The sequence below is a fragment of the Melitaea cinxia genome, chromosome 27, assembly GCF_905220565.1.
Source record: "Melitaea cinxia chromosome 27, ilMelCinx1.1, whole genome shotgun sequence".
Taxonomy (NCBI): Eukaryota; Metazoa; Arthropoda; class Insecta; order Lepidoptera; family Nymphalidae; genus Melitaea; species Melitaea cinxia.
The window spans coordinates 348730-365520 of record NC_059420.1 but is presented as its reverse complement, the minus strand read 5'-3'; positions in this window follow the sequence as shown (position 1 = coordinate 365520).

Sequence of the window (16791 nt, the reverse complement as noted above, 5' to 3'; positions counted from 1 at the left end):
TAGCTTCCCCAATTCATCATTACAGCCTATACAGTCCACTGCAGGACATAGGCCTCCAAAAGTTTACGCCAAAAATAACGTGAACTCATGTGTTTTGCGCATAGTCACCACGCTGGGCAGGCGGGTTGGTAACCGCAGTACTGGCTTTGTCGCACCGAAGACGCTGCTGCCCGTCTTCGGTCTGTGTATTTCAAAGCCAGCTGTTGGATGGTTATCCCGCCATCGGTCGGCTTCTTAAGTTCCAAGGTGGTTGTGGAACCTTGTTATCCCTTAGTCGCCTCTTACGACACCCACGGGAAGAGAGGGGGTGGCTAAATTCTTTAGTGCCGTAGCCACACAGCACAGCTTCCCCAATTAGCCCAAAGTAACTATTCCACGCGGACGAAGTCGCGGGCAGAAGCTAGTGTCGGTACATAAAACACAAGCTCGTCGTTTCCGTCCCACATCGAGTCCACGTAACAATAAGTTCACACTGCTCTCTCTGAGTCGCGAGTCGCAATCTTACTTTCACGGAATCAAATCGCACTGCTTTTGCGAAATTTTCTTTTTACAAAAGACACATGTATGTTAGTAGACATTGCATTTTATTTCATTCTAAGTTTGTTTAAAAGTAGTGTTTATCTGAGGTAGGGCACAGCAGGAAATTTCTTGCTCAAAATACGGAGCAGCCCGACAGGGGAAGTACCTCGACCTTACAGAAGATCACAGCTAAATAATACTGTTTTCCAGCAGTCCTGTGTAAGGTGACCAGAGTTCCTGGGGGATTGGGGAAAGGGTCAGCAACGCGCTTGCGATGCTTCTGGTGTCGCAGGCGTCTATAAGCTACGGTAATCGCTTACCACCAGGTGAGCCGTACGCTTGTTTGCCGACCTAGTATATAAAAAATAGATATATAACATAAAATAGATAGATAGATATATAAAAGTAAATTAAAATTCTAGTTTAACTGTAACATTTATTTAAACAACATTTCCTACAGGGCGCGTCTTATCACCGATAACGATAATAAAACTAAAGCCGGATGTGAACCTTGTACAGTTGTCATAAGGACTGTTTTTAATTTTTACATATGATTAATTTAAACAAATATTTGTCTAGTGCTGGCTTGTCAAATATGTTTACTTTTGACTTGATGTTATTCTACATTTTCGCGCGATAATGATTTGATGTTAAGAGTAACAGCGTAATGAATTATACGCTTCAGCCTGTAATAACCCACAGCTGGGCATAGGCCTCCACCACGCTGCTCCAATAATGCGCATTGGCGGATATATTCCTTACTATGAGTAACGATCGCTATCAGGTGTACATGATAACAACCGGGACCGACGGCTTAACGTGCTCTCCAAGACACGGTGGGGAAACTGTCATGTGCGGGGATCGAACCCGCAACCGCCAACGCAACAGTCACAAACCAGTTCTGTGTCCGTTGCGCCAACGCGTCGTATGTCGTGATGTATTATAGCCTATGTTATTTCTGTATATATGTTATTTCTTTATAAGTTTATATTAATAATAATAAATATAGTTTTTTTCTAAATTGTAGGTATGTGCGGAATTGCGGACTTTCCTGCCGATTCTTCTCTTTAGAATCTACGTTCCGAATCGAATTCACTTTGAATGACGATTCGAAGGTGCTTTTGTAGCCTATGTGAATAAAGTTATTTCTGATTTTGATTTTGAGAGTTATCACAATATATCATGCAGATTTACAATCTCTCTTTATAGCATTAACAAGATGGTTTAGTTATTAGAATATTCGGATGCAAAACCATACGGTCGTTGATTCAATTTCATCAAATTATTTGAATATTTATAATAAATTTGTTGTAATTTGTACACCTATGCTATCGCTAAACCATTTCCTTTGCCCTAAGGTTGCCTGGAAGAGATCGCTTTTTAGCGATAAGGCCACCCTTTGTACTTAATGAATATATTGTTAATATTTTTTCTTTCTTTGCTATGTATCATTTCTGTTTTTGGTGTACAATAAAGCGTATTATTATTATTCAAATCCGGGCTGCGAACATGATTATCAAATCCCTACTAATATTATAAATGTGAATGTAAGTTTGTTTGTTACGCTTTCACGCGAAAGCTACTTAACCGATCATCATGAAACTTTGGACACATATTCTTAGAGGTATTAGAAGTAACATAACTAACTTTTTATTTAAAAAAATCGATGCGGGCGAAGCCGCGGGTAAAAGCTAGTGTTTAATATATATTGTGAAAAATAAATTAAAACAAGTTTATTGTATAAGACAAATACATACGAATATTTATTACTCTTTGATTTTTTCACATATAAATTACCCAATCGACTACGATAAAAAACTACTCCTACTAACTAAATTACGTTTCACCTTAACATTCCCACAAACCCACAATACAACTTTACAAGTAAAACCAGGGACAACTGGTATAGCACACGAGGGCGATATTGTCTTTCCAGTGCGAACCGCTAATAACTACAATAAACTGGTTCGAACTGGTTCTAAAAAAACGGTTATCTTGACGAAAATGTGAATTGATATTGAGTTTCGGTACTCTCGACGTTAACATTTCAACAACAAGAATTTTTGATGTGAAACTTCTTTAAAATCGTTTCGATTAGAAACTCGATGAAACGAAAATGCGTCACGAGAAAGTAACAAACACATAAACATATAGGAGAGAATGAGATACAATACATTACATAGTATTTTACTCCTCATTGGTTACTTTTCAGAAGTTTAACTTCTGCCGAATCGCTAATAACTACAATAAACCGGTTCGAACTGGTTCAAAAAAACGGTTATCTTGACGAAAATATGAATTGATATTGAGTTTCGGTACTCTCGACGTTAACATTTCAACAACAAGAATTTTTATTTATTTATTTTTTTTTTATGTGAAACTTCTTTAAAATCGTTTCGATTAGAAACTCGATGAAACGAAAATGCGTCACGGTAAAGAAACAAACACATAAACATATAGGAGAGAATGAGATACAATACATTACATAGTATTTTAATCCTCATAGGTTACTTTTCAGAAGTTTAACTTCTGCCGTGTGTGAATGCTCAAACACCTTTTTATAAAACTAAATGATATACCTGATTAGAAAAATAGATGTTGTTCGATTCTCAGATCTACCCTATATGCACACAAAATTTCATGAGAATCGGTCAAGCCGTTTCAGAGGAGTTTAACTACAAACACCGCGACACGACAATTTTGTTTATTAGATTAAGAAAATGGACTGATTTGTAAATAAATTTATAAAAGTTATTGTACAAATCATTCGCCATAGCCAAGCTACATTTTTAACATAGGCTATATAACATTACGCTATGACTCATTTAAAGAAAGAATACTAACAAGCGCGCCATAAATTTCGTAAGCGTTAAAGAGTTAACAAAAGACCCATTCATGTCCATATAATCAAGAATATGAAGAATATCCAATAATGTCAAGAAAATAATAATAATAATAAAAACTGTTTATTGTACACCAAGCAAGTGTGTGAGCAAAATTACAAAAATAAAAACAGGAGATAAGTACAAAAGGCGGCCTTATCGCTAATGAGCGATCTTTTCCAGGCAACCTTTGGGTAAAGGAAATGGTATATATGTAGACAGTTTAGGTTTTACAAAGCGGTCAAGTGTGAGCAGTACTCTAACACGAAGTGTTCTGTACCATTTTAGTGAAACTAGCTTTCCGCCCGCGGGTTCGTCCGCTTGGATTACACAACTATGCCTTCCTTTTGCTCCCGTTAAAATATAGCCTATGTCACTCAGTGATAATGTCACATTGTCCTAGTAGGTAGGTCAGTAGTTTTTAATTATGCTTCTGTGATTGTAGACGAACAATATGTGTATATATCAAAGGGTTGTTACCTATAACAATGGCATAAAGTTGCCTTACCTGAGGAAAAGACGATCGTGTGTATGATAAACATACATATGTACTATTATTATCTAATATATAAAATTCTCGTGTCGCGGTGTTTGTAGTTAAACTCCTCCGAAACGGCTTGACCGATTCTCATGAAATTTTGTGTGCATATTGGGTAGGTTTAAGAATCGAACAACATCTATTTTTCATCCCCCTAAGTTATGGGGGGGGGGGTTGACAAGGTTAATAAAATATATGGCAAAATAACGTTTGCGTGGTCAGCTAGTTTATGTATAACTAGCTGTGCGACGCGGTTTCGCACGCGTAAAGCAAAAACATAGCCTATGGCCATGTTCTGTAAATAGACTATCTAAAACAACATTAATTCGATCGAACCAGTACTTCCTGAGATTAGCGCGTTTAAAGAAACGTTCACAATCTGAAGTGTTTGTAGTGTTGTATTACTGATTTCAAAACCTCTACGTTATATACTATGCCTGTAGTAAAAACACAATAAAACTTAAGGACTCCCTTGTATCGTTGCAAGTCGGAAGTAAAAAAAAATCGCCACAAACAGCCCGACGTCAGCTTTATTTGCCATTCACGCTCCGACAGACGACTTTATGAGCCGTGAATTCTATGGTATATGAAATGATGCATACATTTATATAATTATAGTTGTAGTACTGAGAATATGATGATTTAAATTAGAAAATATATTTTAAAGACAGAATGCTACCCAAGAGACGGACAGAGGAAGCGTGGAAGACATAAAACAAGATGGGTGGACGATATCAGAATGACAGCTGGCTATCTGTGGACTAGGGATGCGCAGAACAGGGCTCAATGGAAATCACTGAAGGAGGCTTACGCCAATAAGCACACCGAGATAAGGGATATTTTTATAAACACGTGTATTATGTTACTATTTTTTTGGTTCTCGGAAAAAAGGTTTTATTATTATTATTATTATTATTTTAAAGAAAAACCTTGGTAGTAAGGTGGTATTGATGGTAAGCGGTAACCGTGGCCTATAGACGTCTGCATGTTATAGGCTGAATTTAAGCGATAATTAAAAATTTTTTTTTTTCAAACAGTTATTCGACGGTGCTTTGGAAGCCCATTTGAATAATAAATTACGATATTGAATCAAATCGAAATTTTCGTCACATAAATCTGTCGCACGTCCTCACGTGTACAGCAACAATAAAGCCCGTCTCAAGGCCGCGCGGATTCGAACTCGCTCGATAACCGCCGCCGGACAAGATGGCGGACCACGTAACACTTACAGAGTCACTGTCAAGGTCAAATATTTCGTTACATCGCGGTATGTGACCAGCGGCTTAATTTTATTGTATTAGCTAGCTTAGCTGGCTTTATCAATAGTAATATTGAAATCAATATTTACTTATAATTCAAGTAGGCTTCACACTTGAAACTTGAAACTTATTTTTACAACTTTAAAAGTAAAAAAAAGGATGATAAAGATGTGTGGACTTAGTGACGCTGTATTTTATGCAACATTTTACTAATGTACTAAAACACAGTTTATATGTATATTATTTTCGAAAGTGTAACTGCGGAGTTTCTTGTTAATTCTAATCTGCAGAATCAACATTCCGAATCGGTGATAGCTTTACTTTTAATAATAATAATCACTTTAAAATTTTAATTTGTAAAATGACGATTCGAAAGTGCTTTTGTAGCTAATTTGAATAAAGTTGGTTAAAAGTGAAGCTACCACCGATTCGGAATGTAGATTCTGCAGAGATGAAAGCATATCATCTATTGTTGATAAAACCAATCAGCAACTTATGTGCTCGATAAAATGTATCAAAAACAAGTAAATCCTTCATCTTTTAAAAACCGTTATAGCATCACAACGACAAACCTTCAATAAAAAGTACAAAAAAAATGTAATCAGTAATTACTAAGAAAATATCAAATAACAATAACAAACACATGAGTTTCGTATTTTTTAACGTTAGCGTGTAATTAACAATATTAGTAAATAATAATTAGGATATCAATTGTTCAAACCAATGGTTCTCAAACATACATAACACAATCCCCGGGATCAAAATAAACACGAAATCACAAGAGGAATATAACTGTAGAAGATAGATAGTAGATAGAGTAAGAATACATTTCTTAAACGACACCCATTAAGAATATTGACTTTAATTTTGTAAATGAGATAACTCGTCTTATTGTCTCCACTGGTGATAAGAGGGCTGGTACATTTTTGCCCAGAGAATCGGCATAGCGATTCAACGGGTAAATGCTGCCAGCATTCTTAGCACCATTCCCCGGGGGACATGATTTATACCGTAACTATCTGTAAATTTTAGTTCTTAAGATGTGTATTTATTAATTTTTTTTGTTTAAGATTTGTGCATATGACAATAGTAATATTATAGTAATTATAATTGTCTTACTTACTGGCTCTTTGGTGATTTATATTATATATTTTTTCTAACTCTGCCCCGCGGTTCTAACCGCGTAAATTTGAATATTTTACAGCCTTTTATACATAGAATTCATAATTAATGAAATAAAATAAATCTTAATTCAAATATAAATGAAACTTAATTCAATTTAATAAAAGCTTTGGTAATTTAATTCGTTTTCGTTTTAGACAACTATTTTTACAACATTACAAAAATAGGTTAAGAATACGCTTTAGAATTAATTATTTAACAAATATAATAATCATCAGATTTACCGCAAGCTTTACGGTTAGAGGAAAAACGTACGAATAAATATAGACACGTAAATATAAAGATAATAATAATATGTTTTTAACATGAATAATAACTATGTACCAAAAAAGATGCATAAATTGTTAAGCGAAGCGATTTAAAATTTCTTATACTTTATTGTTATATTATTTAGTAAGGAATAACTAGAGTAGGTAGTCTTAAATATATCTAAGTGTAAATTTTTTTGTATGTGTAGAGTCATAGAGCAAGTTAAGCTGTCGGTACCGTTTGTCATCATGTACACCTGATAGCGATCGTTACTCATAGTAGGGAACATAATATCCGCCAACTCGCATTGGAGCAGCGTGGCCGATTAAGATCTGATCTTTCTCCTACATGGGGAAAGAGGCCTACAATTCTTTGTCGTGGTCTAGCTATGTGTATATTGTTTGTATATAATTTTTTATTAAGACGATTGGGAGACAGCATATATGGCATTCTCAGGTTGATTGCGTCACGCACAGACTGCCCAATCCAACATTGATGTGTTTAGTAATAGGGCAACACTGATTTATTGTTCTTTTTTTTTCTTTTTTTTATAATTTCTTACCCCTATCCACTCAACAAGGAGCCATTGAGCATGAAGCTTTTATAAAGGAACGTAATTAAAAAAACTTTGAGAACTTATGTACTTGGACAATATAAAACTTACAGATTCAACACGATACACGTAAAATAAAAAAAGGTATAATATTCGCTGGATAAGGCATTAATTACACCTACCATAAAAACACAAAGTAGAGGCCAGGCACCTGCCACATGACATAACGCTTGCTCGATTAGCGCAAACAACATACAACTCGAAAAAAAACGAAATAGCGCGTTATTCTTTACCACAATGTTTTTCAATTCGTGGGTCATGATCCCCAGTGTTCAGAAACCTTATTCGGATCTCAAAATGTTCAAATGAAACCCCAGAGGGGTCGCTTTTACGGGGGGTACTCGGGAGGATACAGATAAATAAAAAGATAATTGTAAGGCTCACTCGACACTTTAAAATCAGTGAAAACGCTGCTCTATCTGTTTATCTTATCCGGCAAACAAGCGTACGGTTCACCTGATGGTAAGTGGTCTGTTTGTTGATTCCGGCTAATCTCAGAAACGGCTGGACCGATTTTGACAGGACTTTCACTGGCAGGTTGTTAATGTATTAAGGATTAATTTAGGCTACATTTATTTTAGAAGTCTTTTTATTTTGTAACTCTGCGAGCTGAACAATATTTTTTTTTAATTCCACGCGGACGAAGTCACGGGCACAGCTAGTCATATATATTAATACTCTATGTTTAGAATGTTTTCCTGCCTTTTTAGAAGAAAACAAAAACTTAAAATTACTCCACATAAATTATATATCATTTTATAGATAATTGCTTGCTCTACCGGCGACAACAACTAATAAATGTATTATTGCTTTTGTTTTTGTAAGTTAACTCATAATTAAAATTACATATATAAGTATATATACATTGAGACAATACATGAAAATGTTTTTGGTGGGATAAGTATATATACATTGAGACAATACAGCAATGCTGCCATCTGACGGCTTTAATTTTGAAACGTCAACATTATTGACGGCCGGTAAATTTTTTGTTCAATTTCAAATCAGCTCACGTATAAATAAGTGATAATTATTATACTTATTTGGGGCGAATTATTGCTAGTCTTATATCTATATATATATAATCAAATTTGCACACCGTGTGCAGTTTGATCCAACTTGAAAGATAGGCTATATTTTATTTTAATATATGTAATTCTTATATTTAAGGCAAATAAGGCAGTACGAGGTTTGCCAGGTCGTCTAGTATCGTATAAATGTTATATATGTGTGTTTCATTAAATGTCTCTCGCTTATATAACGATGTTTTTATACATAAGAATGATTCATATTTGAAAGTTACGACAAACGCGGATTTGAAACGTTTGATGACATGTGTGAATATTATTTTTAACTTTATAAATCTTACCTATTTCTAAAAACATTTAGCGCTAAGGCAACTTTTTGTATATATATATATATATTATTCTTTCCACTACTATGTACTTGACACACATGTAATACATCCTTTTGTTTATTATTATAGAAGTATGTCTCTGATAATTGTGTTTGCTCGCAAACGAAAAAAACCGACTTCAATTACATTGACAAGGAATACAACGTAAGTAGATGAAAAAAATTAACAAACGCACTAGTCGTCACGATTTTCGAGGGTTTCCCTCGATTGCTCTGGGATTTAATCATCAGATCCTGGTTTACTTCTCATGGTACCACACTTGGGATATCTCCTTTCCAACAACAAAAGAATTATCAAAATCGGTTCATAAACGACGAAGTTATCCCTGAACATACATAATATATATACGGTCGAATTTAGTAACCTCCTCCTTTTTTGAAGTCGGTTATAAAGAGAATCTTAATTATGTTCAAACTTATAATTTAAATTAACTATGCTCGAATTTCGACCATTGGCCGACCACTAGTAATTATAATAATTAGTAAAATATCGATTGAAACGTAAGTAAACGAAAGTAATTTTTGATTTCGATTTTTATTTGTTATAGAAATAATTTAGTTAGTGATATTCCTCTGAGGTCCGAAGATCATCTTTAAAAAGTAACAAAAGATAAAATAAATAATTATTTTATTGAACTAAACAAGAAATAAAGAGAAGGAAGCTACGTACGCTTGACTTTGGGAGTAAGCTAGTGAATGCGTGACGAGAGCGTTACGAAAAACGTAATCGGAAGAAGCGAATGGAAGTTTACAGAGATATAAGTTAGTGAAGATAGAAAGTTTTACTTCAGTTGTGTGTTCTAAAGCACACTCGTTTTTTTTAGATTTTTATTCATTCGATGTACAGCACATATGTACCTACGCCACATGTACAATGTAGGTCAGGCATCGAACCCGCGACCTTGCGTATCGAGTTCTACCGCTGCGCCGGCGGTGTCGGAGTCAGGTAAGCGATACGTGTTCGCAGTCGTGATCGGCATTGAATGAAACTTTCACATGGAGAAATTGTCTCTCGACACACATCGACAGACGATTCTGGTGACATTATGGTAATTTTTTATTATCGAGACACTTTTACGATCCCCAACATTAGTATAAAAGCGAAATTTATCTACAAAGTTAAACAAGTCAATGACTTGATCTAATTATTAAAAGTAAAGCGAAAACTTTGGACCCCTTTTTACGAAAATTGCGCGGACGGAGGAGTATGAAATTTCGCACACTTATAGTTTATATAGAGATGGAGTGCAGAATGCTAATATTTTTTTTTAATTATGCATAAAAATATTTTGAATCAATAAAAAAAAAACATTACACACACTACCATGCATTTGACACACACACGCATATTATATTCTTTTGTTGATTTTCAAAGTCTATAGTCAAATTATTTTTTTTTTTAAAGGTTCTTTATTTTCATTATTTTTTAGTTTTTGGTAATTGAAATTATTTATTATGGTCGAATTTCGACCGCTGGGCGACCACTAATTATTATAATTTTCTAAGTAAGTAAATACAAGAACTTGACTCTCGTGACCAGCTTTTTTGTCATGTAATGACGTTATATGTTGACATTAAACGTTTTAAAAGAAAAGATTACTTGATTATTTTTAATGCATTAAAAATAAAATATTGTGTTTTTTTTAAGTTTTTTTATACTAATTTATTTTTAACATTTTGTATTTTGAATCCGCAGAAAGCTGGACCAATACAAACTGCGCTAACGGGCTAGTCAAATTATATTATACAGTAATTACTAGCTGACCCCGCAAACGATGTCTTGCCATATATATTCTTAACCCCCTTAACCCCCCCCCCCCCTATAACTTAGGGATAGGAAAAATAGGCGTTGTGTGGCTACGGTAGTAAAGAATATAGCCACCCCCTCTCTTCTCGTGGGTGTCGAAAGAGGCGACTAAGGGATAACACAGTATTAGGCTGAAGTGATGATGATGATGATGATGAATCTCAGATACAACTTGTTCGAATTGTAAAATTGTTTTTGTGTTAAATAATAGGCTATTTTTTATCATATTAGCGCGTGTGAAACCGCAGGGCACAGCTATATATATATATATATATATATATATATATATATATATATATATATATATATATATATATATATATATATATATTTTTTTTTTTTTTTTTTTTGTTGTCACTAGGTCGGCAAACAAGCGTACGGCTCACCTGATGGTAAGCGATTACCGTAGCTTATAGACGCCTGCAATACTAGAAGCATCGCAAGCGCGTTGCCGACCCAATCCCCAATCCCCCCAGGAGCTCTGGTCACCTTACTCACCAACAGGAACACAATACTGCTTGAAAACAGTATTATTTTGCTGTGATCTTCTGTAAGGTCGAGGTACTACCCCAGTCGGGCTGCTCCATATTTTGAGCAGGAAATTCCTGCTGTGCCCTACCTCAGTTATATATATATATATACATATACATATTATATAAATAAACTAAGACTAAAGCTGCCTGGTTCATACAGTGCTTCAATCAGATCGAGTAATCAATGGGCGCTGATAGGCGTTATCAGCGCTGACGTCATTCACTATCTGTTGACGTTCTTGAACGAAGTTTACGAAGGGAGATAACATCTCAGAAAGTATTGTCCTTTGCAGATTTTTAAAATTTCTACTAGTTTTGGATTCAGTGCCGCTGTATTACAAGCAGGATGTTACTTTTTTTTTTTTTTTTGTTAAAACAGTATCTATACATATAATAAAATGGTAGGAAAGTCAAAACTGTACATTGAATATTTTTTTAAAGAATACTTGGGGTGTGATTTACAATCGATACCGAAGCCAAAAATATAGTTTTTAGAATTTTTGTCTGTTTATCTGTATGTGTGTCCGGGATAAACTCAAAAAGTACTGCATGGATTTACTTCAAATTTGACACGAATATTATTAAGAAGTCGGGTCAACATATAGGCTACAAATTATCACGCTATAATCTACGGGGAATGAACAGTGAACCTTTATTTCTTCAACGCATTCTGTAACAACGTGTAATCTAACGACGCATATTTGAATGTTGTTATTATGTTAATAACCATGCTATAAGCTAGTTTCACACTATAAATAAAGACATTCTGTAGTATATTTAGTATCAGCATTGCACCCGTGCGAAGCCGGGGCTGGTCGCTAGTATTTAAAAAAAAAAGAGTAACTGCGGAGTTTCTTGCCGATTCTCTCTGTAGAATGTACATTCCGAATCGGTGGTCGCTTCACTTTTAACAATAATTAAAAAATTTATTTGCAAGATGATTCGAAAGCGCTTTTGAAATCCATTTGAAGAGAGTTATTTTTAAGATTTTACTAATATTACTAAAATTATTTCAATATTAACCGCGGAATTTCGTTCCGATTCTCCTCTGTAGAAATTACATTCCGAATTGGGTTTTCACGAGAGTTGTACACGCACTTGATTGGCTTATCATCCGTCTCATTCGTCTTTACATAAATACGCTATTTTTTTAATGAATAATGGCGCAGTGGTCCCGACTTCTTATGGGGTCTTTAATCAAGTCAGGCTCGAAAGCGGGTTCGATAAAACATCACAAGATATCACAAGGAAAGGGAAGCCCGACAAAAAACAACAAACAAACGCCCCGCAACCTTGATGCCTATTATTCAAAATTTAATCCTATTATACCTGTATCTAAACATACTATTATAATAATTGTGTTTGATCGCAAACGTAAAAATAGTCAAGTAACTACGCGTTATCAAAGATTACTCAAAAATTAGTTATCAGATCTCGATTAAATTTATATGTGACCACATGATAAACATCAGCTTTCGATTAAATTAAAATTTTCAAAATCGGTACATCCAGTAGAAAGTTATTCGGTATAATACAACGTAGGTCTACGAAAAAAGCGTCAAGTAAAAACGCATTATTAGATATAACTCGAAAAGTAGTTGTTAGATCTCAAATAAATTTAAATGGGACCAATTGACACACACCACCTTTCGATTAAAAAAAAATTGTCGAAATCGGTCCACCCGGTCAAAAGTTCTGATGTAACATACATAAAAAAAAACAGTCGAATTGAGAACCTCCTCCTTTTTTAGAAGTCGGTTAAAAATTCAATTTACTTTGACGGAAAAAATACACGTGATTTAAGGGGTTGGGAGGGTAGAGGCTGTTTTAGTCTTAATCCTCTCCACGTATGACCAAGAGGTGTAGGTCAAAAAGTCGCTACAAGCATCACGTGACTGATATAAGACTCTACAGGTTTGGCATCCCGCTTGACGTTAACCTACATGCACGATAAAAAAAGTATACGGAGCTCTCGAAATGAATTAAGCTGCAATCTTATCGAACTCATACAAACGCATACTTTGCAATACTAATTACAGCGTACGTGACTGACACCGCACATCCATTTTTAGAACGTGGTCAAACACGTATTTGTATGGAGAGGCTCTTTAATATTAAATAATGGCAATTTGTCAGTTTGTGTAACGTTTTTCATGAGCCCGTTTCATTAATTTAAATAAATAATATAAAAAAGATACAGTCGAATTGAGAACCTCCTTTTTTTAAAAGTCGGTTAAATATTAATCGCGGAAATGTATGGACGCGCTTATTTCAAACAACTGGACCGGATTTGATAATTCTTTGTTTGTTATTGTCAGGATAAAATTTATAAATTCAAAAAAAATTGTTTTCGATATAGTCACGTAACAAATATATGGCGGTACGAAGTCCGACGGGTCAGCAAAATACTGACAAAAGTTATCTGGCGTTTGCCAAGTTACCTTATCAGCAGGTGGTAAAAGAGGCAAAGATAAATATTATTAGGTATTTTAGAAATCTAAAAAACATGTTCTTTTCATCGGTTATATATAGCCTTATCTGACAGATAAGATGCTGATAGGATTTAAACCTTATTTATATACATATACATACGTATAATATAAACAAATGCAACAAGAAAAAACTATCCACAAAAAAAAACTATCACAACTTGAAATCCGTAATGCTGAGCCGGATTAGAATCGGCGTTTTTGTGTTAAATAATAGGCTATTTTTTCTCATATTAGCGCGTGTGAAACCGCAGGGCACAGCTATATATATATATATATATATATATATATATATTTTTTTTTTTTTTTTTTGTTGTCACTAGGTCGGCAAACAAGCGTACGGCTCACCTGATGGTAAGCGATTACCGTAGCCTATAGACGCCTGCAACACCAGAAGCATCGCAAGCGCGGTGCTGACCCTACCTCCGAATTCCGACCCTCCCCAGGAGCTCTGGTCACCTTACTCACAGGAACACAATACTGCTTGAAAGCAGTATTATTTAGCTGCGATCTTCTGTAAGGTCGAAGTACTTCTCCAGTCGAGCTGCTCCAGATTTTGAGCAGTATATTTCCTGCTGTGCTCTACCTCAGATAAGTTACGTACCAATTCGACCAATTCCTTTTTCCTAAATCTAATACTTAGCTCAAGTTTCGTAACTATAAGATCCTTAACTCCTAAAGAGCCTTACTCATCTGACAGACCGCAAAACAGGACAAAGTATCAGCTAATGAACTAATAAAACCTAAAGGCAAATCTCTAATAACTTCAAAAGTTTTTAAAAATCAAATCAAGCATAATTTTAAAAGACGTAAAGACGAACATCTTAACCAACAAATAAAATAAATAACAATATTAAAACCGTATGTATCATCCATCCAAATATGTCACCACACTACACTATCACTCACACATACACAATTTCGTGTAAAAGACACACAGACACAAATATGGACGTGCGCACGCGACGACGATTGAACGCGGACTGAAGTCAGGAGTGTGCCGTATATGGAAATTATTTCGTCATCGCTATTTTAGAGAGCCGTTGGACGGTAATTAAAACCACTCATATTTAGATTTATAATTTATTTGGTAAATGACTAATTGTTGATTAATTTTTATGTAGTGCGATATTATACGAAATTTTTTAAGTAAAAGTTCTTTACGCACGCTTGACTTGGGGCTGGTGATTGCATGACGAGAGCGTTACGAAGTGTGATCGGGCGAGGCGAACGGAGCAAGAGTGAAAATTAAAGTAAAATGGCGATTCGAAGGTGCTTTTGAGGCCTATTCGAATGTTGTTTTTGATATTGATTTTAACTTTCAACAGTAAATAGGTTCTAAAAATATAAATTTATGAAATAAAAACTAGTGTCAAAAAGAAAAGAAAAAAAAAAACAATATGATTACATTCAAATTTTAAACTGAAAATATAATTATATATTATTACGCTGAGGTTAAAATATTTGTCTCCCTTTTTAGAAAAAACTTCACAATTACTCAACATAAATTATATTATGTCATTTTCTAGATAATTCCTTGCTCTACCCGGCTCTAATTTTTTTAATTGTGGATACAACTAAAAAAATTATCATTGCTTTTGTTTTTGTATATTAATTAATTATTAAAATTATTTAGTGCGAATTATTCGCACGGGTATTGCTAGTTTGTTTTAATACAATAAATAGGAATTAGAACTATTTTGAAATAATAATATACTGTATTTCCTCATTTTCTAATTATTAACATCGAAGTATCCTCAAATGAATTGCATAAACAACAATAGTTGGACAAACAATTGGTGTTATGAATATTTTAATTATTATACGCAAGTTTGCAAGTCTTTCCTTCGAGCTCCTATATTAACTAGAGCATGTTTCGCCGGTTGCAGTTAAAGCTATCTGACGTAGGACAGTATCCAGCAGATAAACTTTTGATATATTATTCATATTTACTATCCACTTCTACTTTATTTATGAGATACTTCTTTTCGCAAACATGAATCTAAAAGCTCTAATGTAATGGTCTATTGTACCTCCTGCTGTTAAAGTCTATTCGTAACTTATGTTCAGGATAAACTTTATCTACCGTATAAGATAAAACAAGTAATCCAGTTTAAGATAGGCATTACATAATTGTCTTTGCTTGCAAACTTAAAATAACCGACTTCAATTATATCGACAAGTAACACAACGTAGGTAGAAGAAAAATAGTCAAGTACATACGCGTTATCAAAGATTACTCCAAAAGTTGTGTGACCTCCTCCTTTATACTAAGTCGTTTTATAATATACAGAACCAATATCGACAAAAATCAATCTAACAGAGAATTGTTTACAAAATAGTCGCTGAAGGAATTCACTGTTTACGTGCGGAACCCGGGAGATAAATACAGGGGGTGAGATTTAGGGTACCGTCGGCGTTCACTAAAAAAACTTATTTTATTTTTTGTATTTTTTTATAATTAAGCTTTCTGCACGGTTGCGTCTGACAGTTTCGGTTACTGCTTTGCATGCCAAGGTCAGAGCATGATATTATATGGCCTCCAAGTTATAGTATTAAGTTGTATTTTATGACAAGAAAATTTTACAAATATGTCAGATTTTTAAAAACTTTTAAGGTTTTGTCAATGACGAAGAATGACAAAATACAATACTTGCGCATAGTTATATGTATAAGGATTATTATGAATTAATAAATTGTACAGAACTTTTACTTGACTAGCTGAATAAAAAAAATATCAAAACAATAGAAACGAGAAAAAAAGACTTACGGCAAATTAAAATTACACGTCCGCACGCGGCTATAAAAAATCACCCACCCGTACGGACGGCTCGGCTGGCGGTTTACGCTCTAATTAATTCACAAGCGGACAGTGGCCGTGCTGATATTGATATTACTGTTCCTTTGAATATTTCTTATGGTAGAGAGCGTAGAGACAACATGACTTACGGTATCGCTACTTGATTGCTAATCGTTTGCTCATTTGATGCGATAGGTAAGCAATTGGACGCTACGCTTCAGCCTGTAATATCCCACTACTGGGCATAGGCTTCTTTCCCCATGTAGGAGAAGGATCAGAGCTTAATCCACCACGCTGCTTCTATGCGGGTTGGCGGATATATTCCCTACTACTAGTAACGATCGCTATCAGGTGTACATGATTACAACCGGGATCGACGGCTTAAACTACGGCCGGTGGGAAGAGCCACAAGGACTGCACAAACACCCAGACCACGGAAAACACCTGTATGGCCAATAGAAATGTTTGTCATGTGCGGGGATTGAACCCGCAACCGCCAACGCA